This window comes from Vulpes lagopus, chromosome 17 (genome assembly GCF_018345385.1).
Source record: "Vulpes lagopus strain Blue_001 chromosome 17, ASM1834538v1, whole genome shotgun sequence".
Classification (NCBI taxonomy): domain Eukaryota; kingdom Metazoa; phylum Chordata; class Mammalia; order Carnivora; family Canidae; genus Vulpes; species Vulpes lagopus.
In genome coordinates this window covers 18304609-18324566 of record NC_054840.1, presented here as the reverse complement: position 1 = coordinate 18324566, position 19958 = coordinate 18304609, and positions in this window count along the sequence as shown.

The following is a 19958-nucleotide window of genomic DNA, read 5'->3' as shown; positions in this document are numbered from 1 at the left end:
GCATCACTCCAACCTCTCTGCCTGTTGTCAGGTGGCACTCTCCTGTGTATCTATACCTTCACATGGCATTTTCCTTTTCTTATAAGAATGCCCAACATTACTGGATGAGGGCCCAATCTAATGACCTCATCCTAACTTGATGACACTTGCAAAGACCTTATTTCCAAATGAGGGCACATTTACATGGACTAGGAGTTAGCACTTCCATACTTCTTTTGAGAGGACAGAATTCAATCCATACAAGGAATTTCATAAAGTACAATATTAATACAAGTATTAGATACCATTTTTCATATGTAAATTTCCCAAACGACTTAAAATAATGCTTTAAATATGGTAGAGTATTACAATATACATTGATTAGAATTTAATTGGCTTTTATTCCCAATGGTGATATAAGCTACATTATATTTCCATTGTATAATAGAATAAAGCTCTAACTTATAGAAGGTATCTGATCCTGGTGGTGATTATAATCATCTAGAGGGATGAAAGGGATTTTCCTGGAAATCATGGTTAATTTTCTGTTAAATTGAGTGTAAAGTGTTGGCGTCAGGAAATTCTAGACTGTTTTTCTCTCTGTATTTTTTTCTTTAGTTTCCTAAATCATTGTTTCACCCCTAGAGGCTCTATTGATTTTCTTCACTATGTCACAGCTTGGAAACAAGTGTTTGCTAGTTACTTATAAAAGTCACCTAAGTAGTCAGCTGGGAAGCCAATCACATTGGTTTGGATATCAGCCTGACTATTTGTGTGTCTGAATTTGGAGAACTATCTTCATGGAAAATTTTCTTGCCCTTTCTGTTTTTTTTTTTAATTTTTATTTATTTATGATAGTCACACACAGAGAGAGAGAGAGAGGCAGAGACACAGGCAGAAGGAGAAGCAGGCTCCATGCACTGGGAGCCCGACGTGGGATTCGATCCCGGTCTCCAGGATTGCGCCCTGGGCCAAAGGCAGGCGCTAAACCACTGCGCCACCCAGGGATCCCTTCTTGCCCTTTCTGACCCTCTCTTCCCTCCACTTGTTAAAGGGGGGATTTAAAAATATAGGATGTAAAAATTTCTTTCCAATGCAAAGTGATTTTTGCTTCTTATGATGCAGCATGTCATCACATAGCATTACATATGTAATCTTAACAAACACACAATAAGAACATACATAGTCACCACTAACTCCATATATTCTTACATCTTAAATTAGATGAAAACAGATATAATTATGTAAGGATTAAACCTCAGACTCATTTTTGTATACCCGTAATATGTACAAACATGAAGTTTTATTTTTCAGGAGTGTGTAATGATAACGATATTTGTGATTATCATGCCAAACAAATATGAAACTTAATTATATTTTATAATTTTAGGCCTAGAATCTGGGAATTCTGAGTCTCAGTCCAAGATTTCTTGACAAAATGCCATGGCTGAGGCTTAATTTTCAGCTTTAGTACAAGGGACATATTTATTGTTTCTCAGCTATTTAAAAAATGTACTTGTGTTTTCAGATGCTACTTCTCCGCTAGCTAAAGTAGTTATCTAACTTATACAACCACTCACCAAACCTGCTGCAGTAGCAAGTGTTCATCACGTGTATTGTATGCAAAAGTCCATACGTCAATGATGCCTAAAAGTTTTTCAAACTAAGTCTCTGAGGTTTTGTAAATTTTACTTAATAAACCAATTAAACTATATTCATTATGATCCCTGGAGGGTTATCTGCCAAGACAATGCTCTTACAACTAAATTGTCTAATTGAAATATGTTCAATCTGTTTGGAATTGCCACTGAAGCATTTTACTGTTGCAGACCAGCAAAACTTGGATGGGATTTGGATTCATCTAAAACTTGGGAGACAGATGGTGTTAGAAAGATACAGATGTAGCAGCTTCCATTGATTCTTAATATGCCCCTTTTTTTGTTGTCTTAAGCAACTTTTCATCAGCAAATGAAATACTTGTTTTGCTAAAGTCAATGATTTGTATATTAAGTTGGGAGAAAAAACAAAATGCAATAACTAAAAACTTGGGCCATTATTGCCATAGGAAGGCAATTTTCCAGAAGAAATCCTTAATTTTAGAAAGCATGATTATATCATTACTCATTGATTCATTTACACATTTATTTATCCAATAAATAATTTTGAGTACCTGTCATGGTAGGAACCATGGTAGCCATTTAGATATAGGTAAAAACATAATTAAGCTATGATTCCTTCTCTTAAAGAAGATCTTAACTAGAAAGTGGATAATGAATAAGAAAACCCCAAACAAGTTAAAAAGTGGGAAATGTCATAAAAGACAAAGTACTATCAAAATTCAGATTTGGGAGAGGCTATTTGAGGCCAAATTTATGGGAACCATAACATTTAAAATAGAATTTGAATACTAAGTTGGTTTCAATAAATGGAGATGAAAGGTAGAAAGATATGGCAGTACTTGGAAACTTACAATGACTAAATATAACTCAAAGCAAATGGAAGGAAAAGCAACTATGTAGAGCACAGACTTTTGAATAATGATTAAGAGATTTGAACGATGCTCATAATATAAGAAACTTAATTTTTTTTCAGTAGAAGAAGGTTATGTTTAATGAGGTTTGTTAAGAAATGGCATCTAGGATAGTTTGAAGGAGCAAGGAGCCTAAGGCTGGGTGATGTTAGTTACTGAAATTATCTAGGACAGAAAGGTAAATATAAAGATGAAAGTAAGGTGGTCGGACAGCCCAGGTGGCTCAGTGGTTTAGCGTCGCCTTCAGCCCAGGGCCTGATCCTAGAGACCTGGGATCGAGTTCCGCGTCGGGCTCCCCATAGGGAGCCTGCTTCTCCCTCTGCCTGTGTGTCTGCCTCTCTCTCTCCCTGTGTCTCTCATGAATAAATAAATAAAATCTTAAAAAGAAAAGAAAAGAAGATGGGATCAATATAAGTTTAAAGGAAAATATTATGAGACAATAATTAATTAAAAGAGGACAATGTTGGAATGAGAGGATGTGGTGGAGAAGGGTTATGAGACAGAATGTCAAAGAAGACCCAGAATTAAAGCCAAAAAAACAGGGAAAGAGCTGCTATTCCAAATCCAAAATCAAAACTCAGGTGGAAGCTCTTGTTTGAGAGGGTATGTGGGGCATATTTTGGGTTATTCAAACAGCATTATTCAATCAAAATAGAATACAGAAACACATTTCTTGTAACCCAGTGTATACAAAATAAGTATTTCATCACATAACCAATACAAAAGCTATTAGATACTTTACATTACATTTTGTACTATGTCTTTTTTTTTAAAGATCTATTTATTTGGGGGGAGAAGAGGGGCAGAGGGAGAGAAACTCAAGTAGACCCTGCACTGAGCATGGAGCCAAATCAGAGTTGGATTCCATGACCCTGAATCATGACCTGAACCAAAATCAAGAATCCACACCTAACCAACCTCTGCTCACATAGCAGATCCCACTCTCCCATATCTATTTGCCCTAATTAGTACCTTCTAACATACTTTACAATGGACCAGCTTGTTATTTTTATTATTTACTATGTGTTTCCCCTCATGAGAAAATAATCTTCACATATTTCACATGTGCCTCCAAAACTACTTCTCATGGCACATGCTCCATATATGCATTCAGTAAAATAATATTTACTTTCAAAAAAACACAAATTTTTTTTTCTATAAAAGTGTATAAAACTCCAGGCTTTTGGTCATGCCCTATTGTGTAGAATAATGCACTGCACTTGAGGCACCTGGACTGCTCAGTCAGTTAGGTGTCTGACTTGTGATTTCGGGTCAGGTCATCATCTCAGAGTCCTGAGATCAAGTCCTGCATTGAGCTTCCTGCTGGGTTTGGAGTCTGCTTGAGATTCTCTCTTTCTCTCTGCCCCTCCCCTGGTTCACGTGCATCTCTCTCTCTCAAAATAAATAAATAAAATCTTAAAAAATGAAGAATTACACACTGCACTCTCCTTGAACATTGAATGGTAAGTTCTTGGACTAACATGCAATATGGCTTTGAGGTTACTGAGAATCTTGGCAGGAGTTTATGATCTCATCTTAATGAAGAGGAAAATCTACCTATCTATAAATTACCATAATCAACTATGTTGAGGACAATTTAAGCATGTACAACATCAAAGCTAAGAGTTTGATCAGAATTTGAAAAATGTGGGATCCCTGGGTGGCGCAGCGGTTTAGCGCCTGCCTTTGGCCCAGGGCGTGATCCTGGAGACCCGGGATTGAATCCCATGTCGGGCTCCTGGTGCATGGAGCCTGCTTCTCCCTCTGCCTGTGTCTCTGCATCTCTCTCTCTCTGTGTGTGACTATCATAAATAAATAAAATTTTTTTAAAAATGTGAAAAAAAATGTGACTCCCTCAGAGAATTCGCTAAGCATGTCTTCTGTGTCAGGAGCCAGGCTTGAAAAATAAGACGATGAAGTCACTGAGGGAAAAACATGCCTTTAATCTCAAAGGAACATACATTCCAAAGGGTAGGGAGGGAGTTTTCTGAGGAAAAGATCCAATGGGAACAGCAATAGAAATAGATGAAGCTAAAAACAGAAAAATCGATAAAAACAGCAAATTTGGAAACTACTTTTCTAAACTAGGCATCTTAGGAAATTTGCCCAGGAGGGTAGTCTACTTAGTGTTATTGTCCATGGTAGTAAGGCTAGGCAGGGAAATGTCCATCATCCTGCAAATTAAATCTCTGGGTTGTAGACAACTGGGAAGCCTAGAATAGGTACGTTATTAACCGCTTGGCCACTCAAATGCAATCTGGGGCAGAAGCAGCCTCTCTTTTTTAATTCCTGGGGGCCTTCAGCTTCTCCTCACTGAAGTCATTCTGCATCCATCCCTGTGGTTGCTACCTAAATGCTAATTATAATAACATTAATAATATCACAAAGCACTCATAACAGCAACAGCCATAGAAATGTAATTTAGAGACACCTATGGTTTATTTTATCTAGAAAGGGAGTAAGTTACATTATCAGTATCAGCAAACGTGCCATCTTCATTCTATCCTGTATGTTCCCTTTAGGGAACTGCCATCCCTGCTGTCTCCACTACAACTTGATTCTTTGTTTTTTTGTTTTTTTGTTTTTTTTGACCATTCAAGTAAACACTGTTTTTTTTTTTTCACCAACATGTGTATCCATTTTAATATCTATTACTTTTCATATAAAACTATTTTATACAAATAGTTTTTCATGTTTAATTACCAAAGATTTTATCTGTTTAATCCATTTGTCTATGTCAATTTAGACATTACAAACCAATACTGCTGAGCAATCCCTGGCCGCCTTCAGTCCAGGGCGTGATCCTGGAGACCCTGGATCAAGTCCCACGTCAGGCTCCCTGCGTTGGAGCCTGCTTCTCCCTCTCTGCCTCTGTCTCTGCCTCTCTCTCTCTCTCTGTGTCTCTCATGAATAAATAAAATCTTAAAAAAAAAAAAAATTGCTAAATATTTAATTCACCTCTATTTTAACCACTTATATGTAGTTTCAGAAACCTAATAAAGGTCATCTAGTCTAATACTTTCAGTTTCTGAATGAGGGAACAAATATAAAGAATGTTAAGTGATTTACCTAAAATTGCTCAAATTATTTATGAGAAAGTCACATTTAGAAAACAATAAAATACATTAATATACCACTTTCCTTATATTAGTGTTCTTTTTTTTTTATTAGTGTCCTTTTTTTTTTATTAGTGTCCTTTTTATAATAGAGTTTATCTCGAACAAAGCAAAGAAAATTTTATGTAAATTTAATAGCAAGGGAAATTTTTCATTCAAATAAACTACTGAGGATTTAGAGATTTTTCTATTTTGTTTTGTTTTTTGCAAGAATGGTTTTCCCTTTTCTACAGTCCTTTTTCAGCACATTGCAGGCTATCCCAAAGCTAAGCTACAATTTTGCAAAAACACCTGATTGTAGTATTTCCCAGAGATATCCATTATTCCTGTGGCAAGAATAGCACATTTCAAAACAACTTAATATGCAAAGTAGTCATCTGTTTACCATAGCTTCTTCCCCAAACTTTTTGCACTTGAATGGGTTTCAAGATAAGTAATCTTGAAGAATGATAATCTTGATAAATGTTTTCCTCAATGACAAGAATTCTTCAAACACATCTTAAAAGAGCAATCGATATTCATTGCTCAAAATCAGAATTATTTAACCTTTACATGATGAACCCAATCTCCCTTCCACCTTGCTCTTTATCATTTGTAAAATGCTGGAATGGTATCACACTTTGTAAAAATAAATTTGAAACAGAGGTATCCTACAAAATGTATGAATAAAAAGCAGATAAATATACATTGCCATGTTACAAAATGAAAATATGTGAACAGCTTTGGTATACACAAGTTGGTAAACACACAGAGTCAAGATGTTGTGATTGCAAGCTCTGGTACATGGTAAAGTCTGTGTTGTAACTTGATACTCATCTTGAGGCCACACATTAGACCACTTAACTTTAGGCAAATCTCTAAAATTAATGCCTTTTCCATAGGTCCCATGGTGGTCAAAAAAGAGAATTTCATAAATCAGAAGAATTTTGGTACAATGGAAATTAAGTGCCTTGGAATCCTGAGGCCCATCTACCTTGAGCATATCTTGCATTTTCCTAATTTTGTGTCTTTGCTCAGACCATTTCTTCTGCCTGGAATGCTGGTTTCCTCCACTCAATTATCACCTCCATTTCTAGCATCTGATTTATATCTTTTTTATAGCATTTTATATAAACTCTGCTATGTATGAAAATAATTTGTTGTATAGTTGCCACCCTGCAATGCCGGAAACTCTGAGGAGGAGGCCTGTGAGGGATGTGTCTCTGATGGTTCTGTGCAGAGGGCATGCTCACACTTCCCAATTAGTGAATGAATGTGAAAGTACAATGTAGGTGTTTAGTTACTACCAGCTGAATTGAATTGATTAGGCCACTGAAAGATTCAGCTCTCTCTAGGTCTCCGTTGTGAAATGTCACTTCAGGCTTAGGCAGCAGTGATGAATCATGGCTTCGGAAAGACCATATTTAAAATAAGCCTCTGTTGCCTGGGAACAAAGCAAGTCCCACTGGCAGTTTTATGGATTATCTTATCAAATTTGCTGATATCAGCAAGAAACATGTTTGAGTACCAGATAGAAAAAAAAAAAAAAACAAACAAACAGTGAAAAGAGAAGGAGAAAGCATCATAATCACAATGGTCATTTATATAGAATTTAACTATTTCCATAAACTTTCTTCACCTCTGAGTTGTTTAGTCCATATGATGGATACTATTAGTGGTGATGGCAGTGTTATAATTATGTTTTTGTATTCTTCTGAAATGATACAGAAGATACTGAAAGTACAGTACCAACCTGTTTTCTTGCCTTCTGACCTTCTTTTTTTGTGTGTGGATTTTCATTTTTTAATCTATTCTCTTAGCCCACAAATCAGAACTCTGGTTTAGGTCAAATTTTATACCAAGATGAAGACTAGCTGTACACATGGGTGAGACACTCTATTCATAAAGACATTTGTTTAGCTCTTCCATGTGACTAAACATCCATGTAATTCACGAGGAGAAATTAACTTCTAAAATTATTTTAAAGTTAGTTTTGAAATCATCCTCTTTAGATAGGCGTTTAAATCATACAAACATTACATGTGCATAACCCTTTAATAAACAGATTTGGGTATGGGAAGGAAAATTGTTTTGATGACTAAAGACTAATTCTAAGTGCTTAGTATATATTAACATTTTCTTTCTTTCTTTCTCTTTCTTTCTTTCTTTCTTTCTTTCTTTCTTCTTTCTTCTTTCTTCCTTTCTTTTTACAAATTTCTGAAGAAAATTTGCTACTCTGCCTGGATGAAATGAGTTTTCATGGAATTGAGTAAGTTTTTTGTAAGCTAAAACTATAAAGGGAATCATGAGTCAAAGGAGACACCACCAGTTAAAAGGCAAGTCCTCAGAAATAAAACTGTTGTCACTTCTTCACTAAAAGCTAGAATGAAATTACCCTAAAGTACTCAGTCAGGATGCAGCCCAGGAAACACAAACACTAAGAGTATTATGGATTAAAGGCTTTATTACCCAACTGTGGGAGAGGCTAGAAAGTTGGGTTTAGCATGGAGATGCTGGAGACCAGAGTAAAGTTGCTAAGCCGCCCTCCGGAAGCACTGGCAATGATGCACAAATTAGGGTTTGCATGGGAATCTCGGAAGCCAGGCATGCCCATGGCCCTCTCAGTATGTGACCACGACAGGAAGCTGATGGTCAAGTCCGTGGTGTGCTGTTGTCTCTGCGTCTCATGGTGAGCCTCTGTTGCAGGGCCAGCAGTCAGGAAGAACCGGATGTAAAGCATGGGTAAATGAGGACACGCTGAAAGCCACTGGCACCTCGTGCTCTATCTCTCAATGCATTTAATCACTGTGACCTTCAGAGAGAAGTGACTCCTGCTTCACGTCTGCCTTCTGCATCTCATGCACACGTTTATTTTGGTCAATCCTGCCTGGGAAGCATAAAGGAAAGGAATCCTAGGAAATGCAGTTCCAGCTTAGCCAAGTTGACGTAGCAAAAACAAATCACAGATTTTTGAGTTCAAGTGTCTTTGAAGCATTAATGTATCAAAGTCATCAAATGAATAGAATATATGTTCTAGAGAGATTTTTATTCTGAAATATTTTGGGTAGAATCCAATTTCTAAGGCTAAGAGAAATTGTAACTGAACATATTTACTAAACATTTCATGTAATTGATATCAATAACAAGACTAACATCTCACATTTATATCAATATAAGAAGAATCCAAAGTAAGTAGGACATTATAGTTATCGAGAAACAATTGCTTGAATCCCATGATGTGTTGACTTTCTTAGTTTGCTACCTTTGAACTGATCCTATCTCACAGTTCAATTTACCCGTAATCAAGGAACACCCTTGACCAGGGAGCACAGTTTCGAATGAGATTTTTCCATTCGAACTGGAAACCAATGGCCCCAAAAGTAGCCAGAGTAGCAAGATGAAACTTATCCAAGAGCAGTAATGGCAATGTCAAAGTATCTGGATTAATATCATATACTGGGATGTTTTTAATCTCCAATATATTAACTTAGATAAATTAAAATGCTATTCAAACCAGGCCTCAGGCCATCCAATATAAAAACATTAAATATACAGCTTGATTCAGGAAAATGATCAAGAAATGTCAAAAACAGTGAACAAAGGTGCTACAAAAAAGGAGCTTTAGGGAACCTGATTGACACATAAGATGGACATTAATCATTCTTCCTTCCCATGAAAAGGAAATCAAGAATAGGGCAAAACCCCTCAACTACGTAGTATATTATCTACAGGAGGCTTTGGTCAGGATTAAAATGCTGTATAATGTAATGATTAAATGTGGTTTACACAGTCTGATTTTCAATGAACTTTTAAAAATATTTATTTATTTATTCATTCATTCATTCATTCATTCATTCATTTATTTTTACCAACGCTATAATGAATTGTGTCAATCTGGTAAATTTCTGTATCTCCGTTACTGTTATCCAACCTATCATCATCCATTTTAAATCTTTCGTGGATCCCCACTCTGTCATTAATATCCTTACAAAGTTTGTCTCTAGCTTATCTCTCCAGTATGTTCTTAATCTTTAGGAGATAGTTTTCTTAATTAAACTTGGGAAATATTTTAATTTATCCCCCTTATCTTGAAAACATGACATAAAAATGGCACCCTTTTTAAAATTCTGTAGTGTTGGTAGTCTGTCCTTGATGCTATTTGATCCCTGGCTATGAACTATGTACTCTCCACTAGAATGGACTCTTCCAGAATTCAGTAACTATATCACATCAATCTTTATATGTCTATCATCTAGGATGGCTACTATGTTGGCTTGTTCATTGAATGATTTTGTCTAGAGCATCTAACAAAGTAAGATTAAATGAACACGTGAAAAAAATGGATTGTTAATAGCCTACTGGGAGTTAAGAAGGAATAATAACTGGGGGAGGCATAAACACTATTTTTATTAAGGGATAGTTAGGACAGTTATTTGTATAGACAGCATGGTTGCTGGGTCCACTTAAGCTGTTTTTATTAACTAAATGATTGGCAGGATGATATAGAGCCCTCTTGAACATCTCAAGCAGCTGTTTATTTCTAAAATGACCACTTCAAATTAGCTAAAGATGAGACAAGAAAGGAAATGGACAGAGTGTTGGGGGAGGGCAGGAGAATGGATGGAGGAGAGAGGGCTGGAAAATGGAATGGGAGGAAAGGGAAGAGGTGGGAGGTAGAGGAGAGGACAGGAGGGGAAGTGAGCAAAGAAAGGAATAAAGAAGAAATATTCTCAAAGATGTCCATTTCAAAAAGAGTATGAGTGAGTTAGACAAGCAAAACTATTTTAAGCATATTCATGTAACACTACATATATTTTGAAATTTTCCTTCTAATTGTTGGCTCTCAATTTCTGAGGGTTAAATCAGTTATACATCTCAACTCATAAGACACTATCAATGACCTGTATATCACATTTGTTTATTTTCTTTATTTTCGACTATCATTAGGCCTTCCCTCTATCAGTAACAGTTTTGATCTTCTGGAATGTTTAGTGTGTATCTTTTTGTTCATATTTTCTTTTAAAATGTATATCTGTTTATACATACACAATGTGTATTATTAAACTATATAAATTTACATAAACATCTGATTCTGTCCCTTGCTTTTTCATTAATGCTGTTTGAGGACCCACTGATGTTGCTGTACGTGCATCTAGTCAGTTGCTTCTAATTTCTGTGTAGTACATGTTGGAGTGTATCCACTACATTTTACCCACTCCCTACCCTCCTGTCCCCAGTGAGTGTTACCTACACTGTCTATAAATCTTTGCCAACACAAACAACACTGCAACAGAATTCTCATGTCTTTCCCCTTTTGAACCTGTATTAGAATTTGAGATATGTACTCAAACCTGGTTTACTAGGTTATAGGTATAGTTCAGATAATGAGACACTACTTTCCAGAACACTCATACCAGTCTACACTACTACTGGCAATTCATATTTTATGTTATTTTCAGAAATGGGAAATTTACCATAACCAAAAATTCCAGAATCCATGGATATTTGTAACTCTACTGTTCATACTATAATGATCGAATCTTCTTTAAGCTACTATAATCTCTTTAAATGCTTAAATTGTGTCAGCTTAGTTGGACTAGAGTCCAGGACTTACCCCTTAGTAACTATGAGAACTTTAATAAATCACTTTCTTTCTGGTATTTTCATTCTTTCATTCATTTAATCACTCATGCCAATCATTCGAACAATACTAATTAAGCACAAAAATGTACTTAGTTTATGACTGTATGCCTTCATGTATGTTTCTTCACTACAAGGGGAACCTCTATAGTAAGTGTTATGAAGATGGCAGTCAATTTGTTGTGTAATCCATGCTCTCAGAAAGCCCTTGGGGATTCAGGGAAGTCTTCCCTGAGAAAGACAAATTAATTGGAGACCTAAAAGGAATTGATTCATCATAAAAGCAAAGAGGAAAGAAAATCATTAGGTTGAGGATGCAAGAATGAAGTATATTCTGTGTAGAGGAAAAGTAAGTACAACAGCCTTTAGAAAAAAATTGCCCTCAAGCTAGGATCCAGTGACAGAAAGAAGTGCCATAGAGCAGAGAAAGACTGGCACTAGCAGAGGACCCAGAGAACTGGGAAAGTGATGCTGACTCAGGTAGGATATTGCAGGGCATGAAAACCATTTTAGATTAGAGAAAAATATCTGTAGATAGTATGGGGATATTAAAATATTAGGAAAGAGGTGCAGAGAGAACTTCAACGATTTCTTCTAGCCTTTTCATTTTGTTTCTTTTAAATCCATCCTTCTAATTAGGCAACCATTAGCCCCATGTGGCAACAGAGCACTTGTGACATGGTTAGTTTGAATTGAGATCTGCTTTAAATATAAAATACATACCCGATTTTGAAGGCTTCACATAAAAAATGTATTGGGATCCCTGGGTGGCACAGCAGTTTGGCGCCTGCCTTTGGCCCAGAGCCCGATCCTGGAGACCCGGGATCGAATCCCACATCGGGCTCCTGGTGCATGGAGCTTGCTTCTCCCTCTGCCTATGTCTCTGCCTCTCTCTCTCTCTGTGACTATCATAAATAAATAAAAAAAAATTTAAAAATGTAAAATATCTTCTTAATAATTCCTATATTGATCATATATAAGATGGTAATATTTTAGATATATTTGGTTATATATTATATGAATTAATTTTGTCTGTTTCTTTTTACCTTTTTATTCTAGCTACTAGAAAATTTAAAATTACATATGTGGGTCTTATTTATCTATTGGACAAAAGCTGCTCTAAATAATATGCTTTTGGGGGTACCACAGAATGCTGAAGATTCACCTAAGAGTGAGGATTTTTGCTGACAAAGGGGGGAATTTCTTCATATTGAATCTGAACCCTATAGAAGGCTACATTCAGCCTTGAGATAATTTCAACCAGAATCCCAGGAAGAAACCATCTAACTAGATTATATGCTGTGCAGACTTCAGCAGAGCAGTTCAGAAGATTCTGTGGGAGTTAAAATATATGCACATATCCCATTATATGGCAACAAGATATGTGCTCAGAGAAAACTCCCACACACCACTTAGAATACTGGCTTAAATTTTTCACCAGTAATGTTGAATAAAGGAGGAAAAAAAAAAAAAAAACCTAGCAGTAGTACAGTGAATACCACATAGTGCATAGTGTAGTTAAATGGCGAGGGTTGTTTTGCTGAAAATATATTTTTCATGAGTGTTTTCTTTTTAAGTGTTTTGCCAGGTTTTTCCTTTGATAGGGCCAGCTAAAAAACCCATTACATTTTATTGAAATTCTGTGATCAATTCTTTGCATATTTGAAATGATTTGAAGAACATTTATAAAATTCTGTTTTGTGTCAACTTAGCTGAACAAACTTTACTTTTACTTATAACCTTCAAAGGCCTCACAGTCCAATAGAAGAGATTGATGCACAAAGAAATAATATAGTGTAAAAAGTTGAAGAATCAAACTACATCTAAAATGCAAAATATAACATGATTTTTCTGACAAGAAGCATATAATTATGCTGTCTTTATTTTTTCTTAAAAATCAAGTGATTACGGAAAGCCTTCAGTTATATTAAAAATCTGTCTCATATAAGCTAAATATGGGAACTGACCCTTAATTTAAATAAATTAATATTTTATTTGAAGGACCTGTCGAGAATGACGTAGTGCATATGTGTTTCCATTGGCATTTTGTATTTTATAATTATTACGTGGGTATCAGAGAAGTGATATTTTTTCCAATCTTTTTGAGGCTTCTTTGAAAAGATTTTGCAGACTTTCCTAGGCAGGCTCTGACATGATTATGTATATAGAGTGTAATTGATTTGCAGAAGAAATGCACCATGAATGGCAGTCCCTGCAGAGTGACTTGCATCTCAGTGCCCCACTTACTTAAGCCATGATACAGATTTTGCTGGGGAAAAGGAAGTCAGGTGTTTTGACTTTATGCATTTCTACAGGTGGCCAGCTTTCATTTTTCTTTTGAAGCACTAAGCTGTAACTATGGCTTGTAGGATGACAATCTTTAAAAATGTCCAATTTAGAGCCATTCTCCCCCAAATTTCTAAATCTGAATCAAACTAAACAGAAAGGTTGAAATTAGCTGTTTCTTACTTTTTAAAGTATTATTTCAAAATCCATATTTGGAAAGTAATATAATATCACATTTTATATTAGTTGGCAGATAGCTCAGATGGGATGGGTACATTTCACTTTTCTTCAGATCAAACATAATTGGTAGAGTATTAGAATATTTGATATTTGATTGGCATTCTCCTGGGTTTTATATTTTTGCTTGGTACCTGAACTTTGAGGAGAGTAGGGAATACTCATATTCAGTAAATGGACTAGAGAAGATAATTAAAACATAAATAAGCATCATTAAATTTTTGGAGTTTTAAAGGATATTAGAGTCCAGCCTGGTATGATGGAGTATTAGTCACTTTCTGTTTTGCACTGAATAAAGTATGGACAGAATACACAGAGCAGCTCTTTGAGGACTCTGAAAAGTAGCAAGTAAATTGGGGAAGATGTCCAGAATTCAATTACTGATGAACTGGTGTTGACTTTATCTATTATTATTTTTTTCCAATATCACCTAGTCAACACTGCAGTGAGAATAGACAGAAAGAGCTCAAGAGAAGCCCTCTAAGACTGGCTCAAGTTGCAGAAAGGGAAATCATCCTATTCAGAGAGAATGTGGAATCCCCTGTAGTATTCTCTCTCTCTGTTTTTTTTTTTTTTTTTTTTTTTTTGTCATCCCATGGCCCAGCTCCTAAGCAATCGTGTGGCATAATGGGAGCCAACAGTGGCCAAAACTCTAAGCACAGGAGCTTTCCTCCATTTTCAGCAGAGGAGATGTAATTCCAGGAAGATGGGACCAACCATCATTGTTTTCTCTCTTGTTTGTCCTTCCATTTTTGACTCATGATGTGGGCACACTTCAGAAGTGGACTGGAGAGCAGGACAGCTAAAGACAAAATAGGGGAGCCCCCAGGAACCAGAAAGTATAAGAAGGTCATGGAGAGGAAAAAGTTTAGGAGATCAACCTCAAATAATTGTTTGTAAGTGTTGGATTCATTCCAAAGCTGTGTATTTGGGGAGCTGATACTACTTAGCACGCAAAAACATTTGAGAAATGACTAATCTACTAACTGCCTATGTCTGAATCTGGCCACTAGGTGGCATATATACCAGACAGATCCAAATAGCACTGTGAACGCTTTGCAAAGTCTACTGGCATTGGAATCACAGACACAGGAGGCTAGTTGGAACTTAGAACCTAACCAGGTACTGACTACAAAAGCAAAAATGTCAACACTGTCGGAAGACTTAAAGAAGACCCAGAGCCTCATAATATAACGTTCAAAGTGTCCAAGATACAATTAAAAAATTACTTGCCATATGAGCTACCATGAAAATCTCAGCTTGCACGGGAAAATACAATCAACAGACACAAATGGTGAAACGACAAAGATGATAGAATTATCTGACTCTAAAACCAAAGAACAAATAGAAAAATAAAGTACTAAATGAACGGAGAGAAAGAAGAACCAAATAGGAATTTTAGATCTATACATACAATAATCAAGATTAAAACCAAAAACCTCTCTTGACCAGCTCAGCAGCAGAATGGAGGTGACAGAGGAAAGAATCAATGAACTTGAAGATAAATCAATAAAAATTATTCAATCAAAACAATAGCAAAAAAAAAAAAATGAAAGATGAAGAGCCTTAGAGATTTGTGGGAAAATAACAGCAAAAATCTAGCATTCAGGTCATTGACATCTCAGAAGAAGAGGAAACAGGCAGTGCAGAAGAAATATTTAAGGAAATAGTGTCTGGGGATGCCTGGGTGGCTCAGCGGTTGAGAGTCTGTCTTTGGCTCAGGCTGTGATCCCAGGGTCCTAGAATCGAGTCCCACATCCGGCTTCCCACAGAGAGCCTGTTTTGCCTTCTGCCTATCTCTCTCTCTCTCTCTCTCTCTCTGTGTCTCTCAGAATAAATAAATGAAGTATTAAAAAAAAGAAATAGTGTATGAAAATGTCCCAAATTTGGTAAAAGAACTAGACCATGGATTCAACAAGTTTAGTGAAGGCCAAACAGAATAAACACAAAGAAATTAACATCCAAACGTATCATAAGAAACTGCTCAGGGATCCCTGGGTGGCTCAGCAGTTTAGTGCCTGCCTTCAGCCCAAGGTGTGATCCTGCATGGAGCCTTCTGCCTGTGTCTCTGTCTCTGTCTCTGTCTCTATCTGTCATGAATAAATAAATAAAATCTTAAAAAAAAACTGCTAAAAATTAAAAGGAAAGAAAAAAAATCCCGAAAGCACCCAGAGAAAAATGACACATTACCAAGAGGAGACCAACCGTGGAGACCAGAGAGCAGTGGCAACATAGTTTTAAAGAAAAGAACTGTTAACCCAGTATTCTCTATCCAGTGAGCATATATTTCAGGAATAAATATGAAATAGAAACACTTTCAGACAAAAGAAAACTAAGGGAACTCATTGCCAGCAGAACTGCTCTAAAGAAATTGCTAAAGGGAATTCTTTAAACTGAAGGGACATACTATGACAAGCAAACTTGAAACATTAGGAACAAAGAAAGAGCAACAAAAATGCCAAATGTCTGGGTAAATATAATTGATTAATCTGTTCTTAGGCTCTTTATGTGCAAGTTGAAAGCAGAAAGTTTAACCTTGTCTAGTAGGGGTTTCAGTGTATGTAGATAACCATAGTGTAAAGGGAGAGGCTAAAGGGTACTATATGGAGGTAAGGTTTCTATATTTCATCTGAAGCAGTATAATATCAATTCTAAATAAACCATATAAAATTAAACATGGATATTGTGATCCCCAGAGAAACCACTAAATAATCCAAAAGGAGTCAGGAAAGGGGAAACAAAGAAATGCAAAATGGAGGATTAACAAAGGGAACAAACAGAAAACGAATATAAAAATGTAAAACAAATCAAACATATCAATAATTATAGTAAATTTTGGGATGCCTGGGTGGCTCAGTCGGTTAAGTGTCTCCTTTGGCTCAGGTCATGGTCTCAGGATTCTGGAATCGAGCCCCATGACTGGCTCCCTCCTCAGTGGGGAGTATGCTTCTCCCCCTCCCTCTCCCTCTGTGCTCTCTCTCTCTCTCTCTCCCTCAAATAAATAAATAAAATCTTTAAAAATAATTACATTAAATGCAAATGGCCAAAACATATCAATTCAAAGATACGGACTTTCAAGATGGGTAAGAAATACTAGATAATCAAATTAATCCCTACTTTGCAAGTTCTCTCAATTTACAGTGAGGAAAATGAGATTTAGAGGGGAATTAACTTACTCAAGATCCTACATCAACTAGATTTAGATGAGAGGTTTTCTTACTTAATAAGTATCATCCCTAATACTGTACTGAATACTCTTAGTTCTCTATGGTATTGCTGAGATATGATTGATGATGATGATGATGATGATGATGATGATGATAAAATGAGGGCAATAGGCGGCATCCTGTCAGGACTAGTTTCAGATTTCACTGCATGTGAGTCATGAACTTGTGCCAGGGAAATGTGTTACTAGGAGCTCAATTAGAAAAACCAATAACCATAAAAGGAGAGAGAGAGAGTCAAAGATGGTTGAAATGCCTCAAGCCCTAGAGTGAAATAATAGGTCTGACCCAATTTCCAGTCTCCTCCTGCTAGAAAATAAAGGAGGACCAAGTTTTCCCAGGCTTTTCTTGAGAATTGGTTGCCATTCTGATGAAGGCAGAGAATGAGAGCTAATTTCCAGGTGTGTCTTTTGTTGCACTCTCCTTGCATTCAGCAAGTTCTAAGCATGGGAACTCAGGACAGCTGAAGGAAATTTATGTCTCTCCTTTCTCATCATTAGGATAAGTTAAGTGGGCATATGAAGCTTAACAGGATGTGTTTCTAATAAACAAGATAAGGGACAAGGACTGGAGAAATACAGGGTAGATGGGCTTACATGGTAAAATACAGAAACAAATATCACTGCATTGCTTGGCTTTCTGGAACAGACAAGGAATATTCTTTTCTTGCTTGTAACAGGGTTAGTCATTGTACATGTAATAGAGGAAGAGTCATGTGTTGCCTCTTATTTGGCTTCTAGAGGATAACACTGGGCAGAGAAGAAAATATCAAGGGTGACAATTTTGCTTGCAGAGGATAGTATGCTCCGAGTCAAAGTGTGGAAAAAACTACTGTAACTTAATTCTGTCCCAGGAATTGATGGTGTGATCCAAGACAGTAAATCAGACAGACTATGGTGCTAAGAGAATCTCAGCTAAAACTACACAGTAAGAGGAAAGTGAACCTCTTTCCAAGTAACAGAGAAGCATGTCTTAGCATATTTACCCTAAACAAAATGGCATTGTGAACCATGACAGGAGAGATGAGAAATAAAGTCAGTTTTCTACAAAGGTCCAGATAATTTATGGATGCCCTTGATGTCTTCAGGGGTTATTATTTCAAGACAGCAGCCACACTTATTGACTCCATCCAGATCCAAATATCTTGTGCAGAAAAGTAAGTACCAATTTAATGGGGCTGTTTAGATAAACGTCTCTCTGGGCTCAGACAGAAGTTGTCCTTCAATCAATTCAAAATAAATAGACAATTTTAATATAAGGCCAAATTCCTTATCAAGGAATCTCTAAATATACCATTACATCATCTCTTGGAGATTAGGCAGGATGCCAGAATATGGCAAGGACACGGCAGTGGCTTCGCATCTACTACCACCACCTGCTGTTCAAATTGTCTACGCCTCATTAGAAAGGGAGTCTTCCACTAATAACTCTCATGGATACTTATAACTTACAAGATGTCTGGAAATCCATATTCATCCACTCTTAAATAGGCACATAATACATATAAAATACGCCCTTTTAGGAGGTCGTATAGTAAAGTGGTTCTCAACTCCTGTAGATAATAATCACCTGTCTTCACTTCAAACCACTTTTATCCATTTTTCTAGACTTGAGACTTGAGTCTAGGTGGTTCTAACATGCAATCAGGATAAGAACCACTGAATAGATCCAATAATAAGAACTGAATAGGTCCTTTTATTTCTGTAAATAAATGTAAAAGACCTGAAAATTAAATCACCATATGCATTTTGATTGATGAATTAATTATTGGAGTCCTTCATCTGGAAAAAAGATACATACACTTAACCAGGACTCAAGTCTAGTTGTAGAGGCAATGGATGGAGGAAGCAAGAGCAATTTCTGCTCTGAGGACAAGTTCTAGATAACTATGTATGATCTCTGTCAGAGAATTGAATAGCCCCCTGCAAGTCCACAATTATGTTGGTTGTATTCTAACAGACCATAGTCATTAGTTTGAAGCAAGTCAAAAGTAGCTCTAGCATTTAAGATGGAGAGTAGGTTAGTCAAGTGAATCAATGTCACCCTTTCCCAAAATTCCATGCTTAGTGTATTGAGATGTGCCAGCACAGGCTATCTGATATAGTGCGGGTGGGGTTGTACCACTGAAACCATGAAATAAGGGTATTGTAATGGATGTTCACCTATTTAACCAGATATACTGAGCCAATAGATTCTGTTCTCTTATTACAGTTACCTGGCCAAGGAAAAGAGCTACTACTAAAAAAATTCAGGTAAAAGATGTAAACTAATTCAAAGCTAAGTTAGTCAACCAAGTGATGAGACAATCTGGAAATGCAGGGATGTAGCAAAAAGATGAAGCCAAGGATGAAAATGGGTTTGACGGAGCCAAGTCAAAGCATAGATTGGTGGACATGTAACATATATTAAAGACCTCCTCTTATTTATTAAAGTTCTCTTGTGTATGTATTGGGAGGATTGCTAATTAGATTAATGGAAACCAAATTGAGGACAGAAAGTTTAAAATGGCACAAAACCATGTGTCTTCTATAAGGTCACATACTTCCTAAGATAAAGAGCTTCCATCATTTCTGAAATCCCACTCCAGTTTAAGGGAAGTGAGATGAAGTGCATTGTAGTTAATCCCCCAAAACAGATTGATCCGATCATACAAAGTTAGGTATAATCCACAAAGTTAAATAGAAGATTCATGATAAGTCACTAGATGGGAATTTTGTAGTGCATCTGGAAAATTCTCATTATATATCTATTAGAGTTTATACTTAATACTATTAGAATACTATTAGAATTAATACTATTAGAATTATTATCAGTCTATTAGCAAGGACTTAATACTATTAGAATTATTATCAGTCTATTAGCAAAACTCCATCTTAATTTGAATTATAGAGATGAAAAGGTGAAAAAATACCTAGATGCCTAAATAAAAATAAACCCGAATGTTGATTTTTTTTATGAGATTGTTAA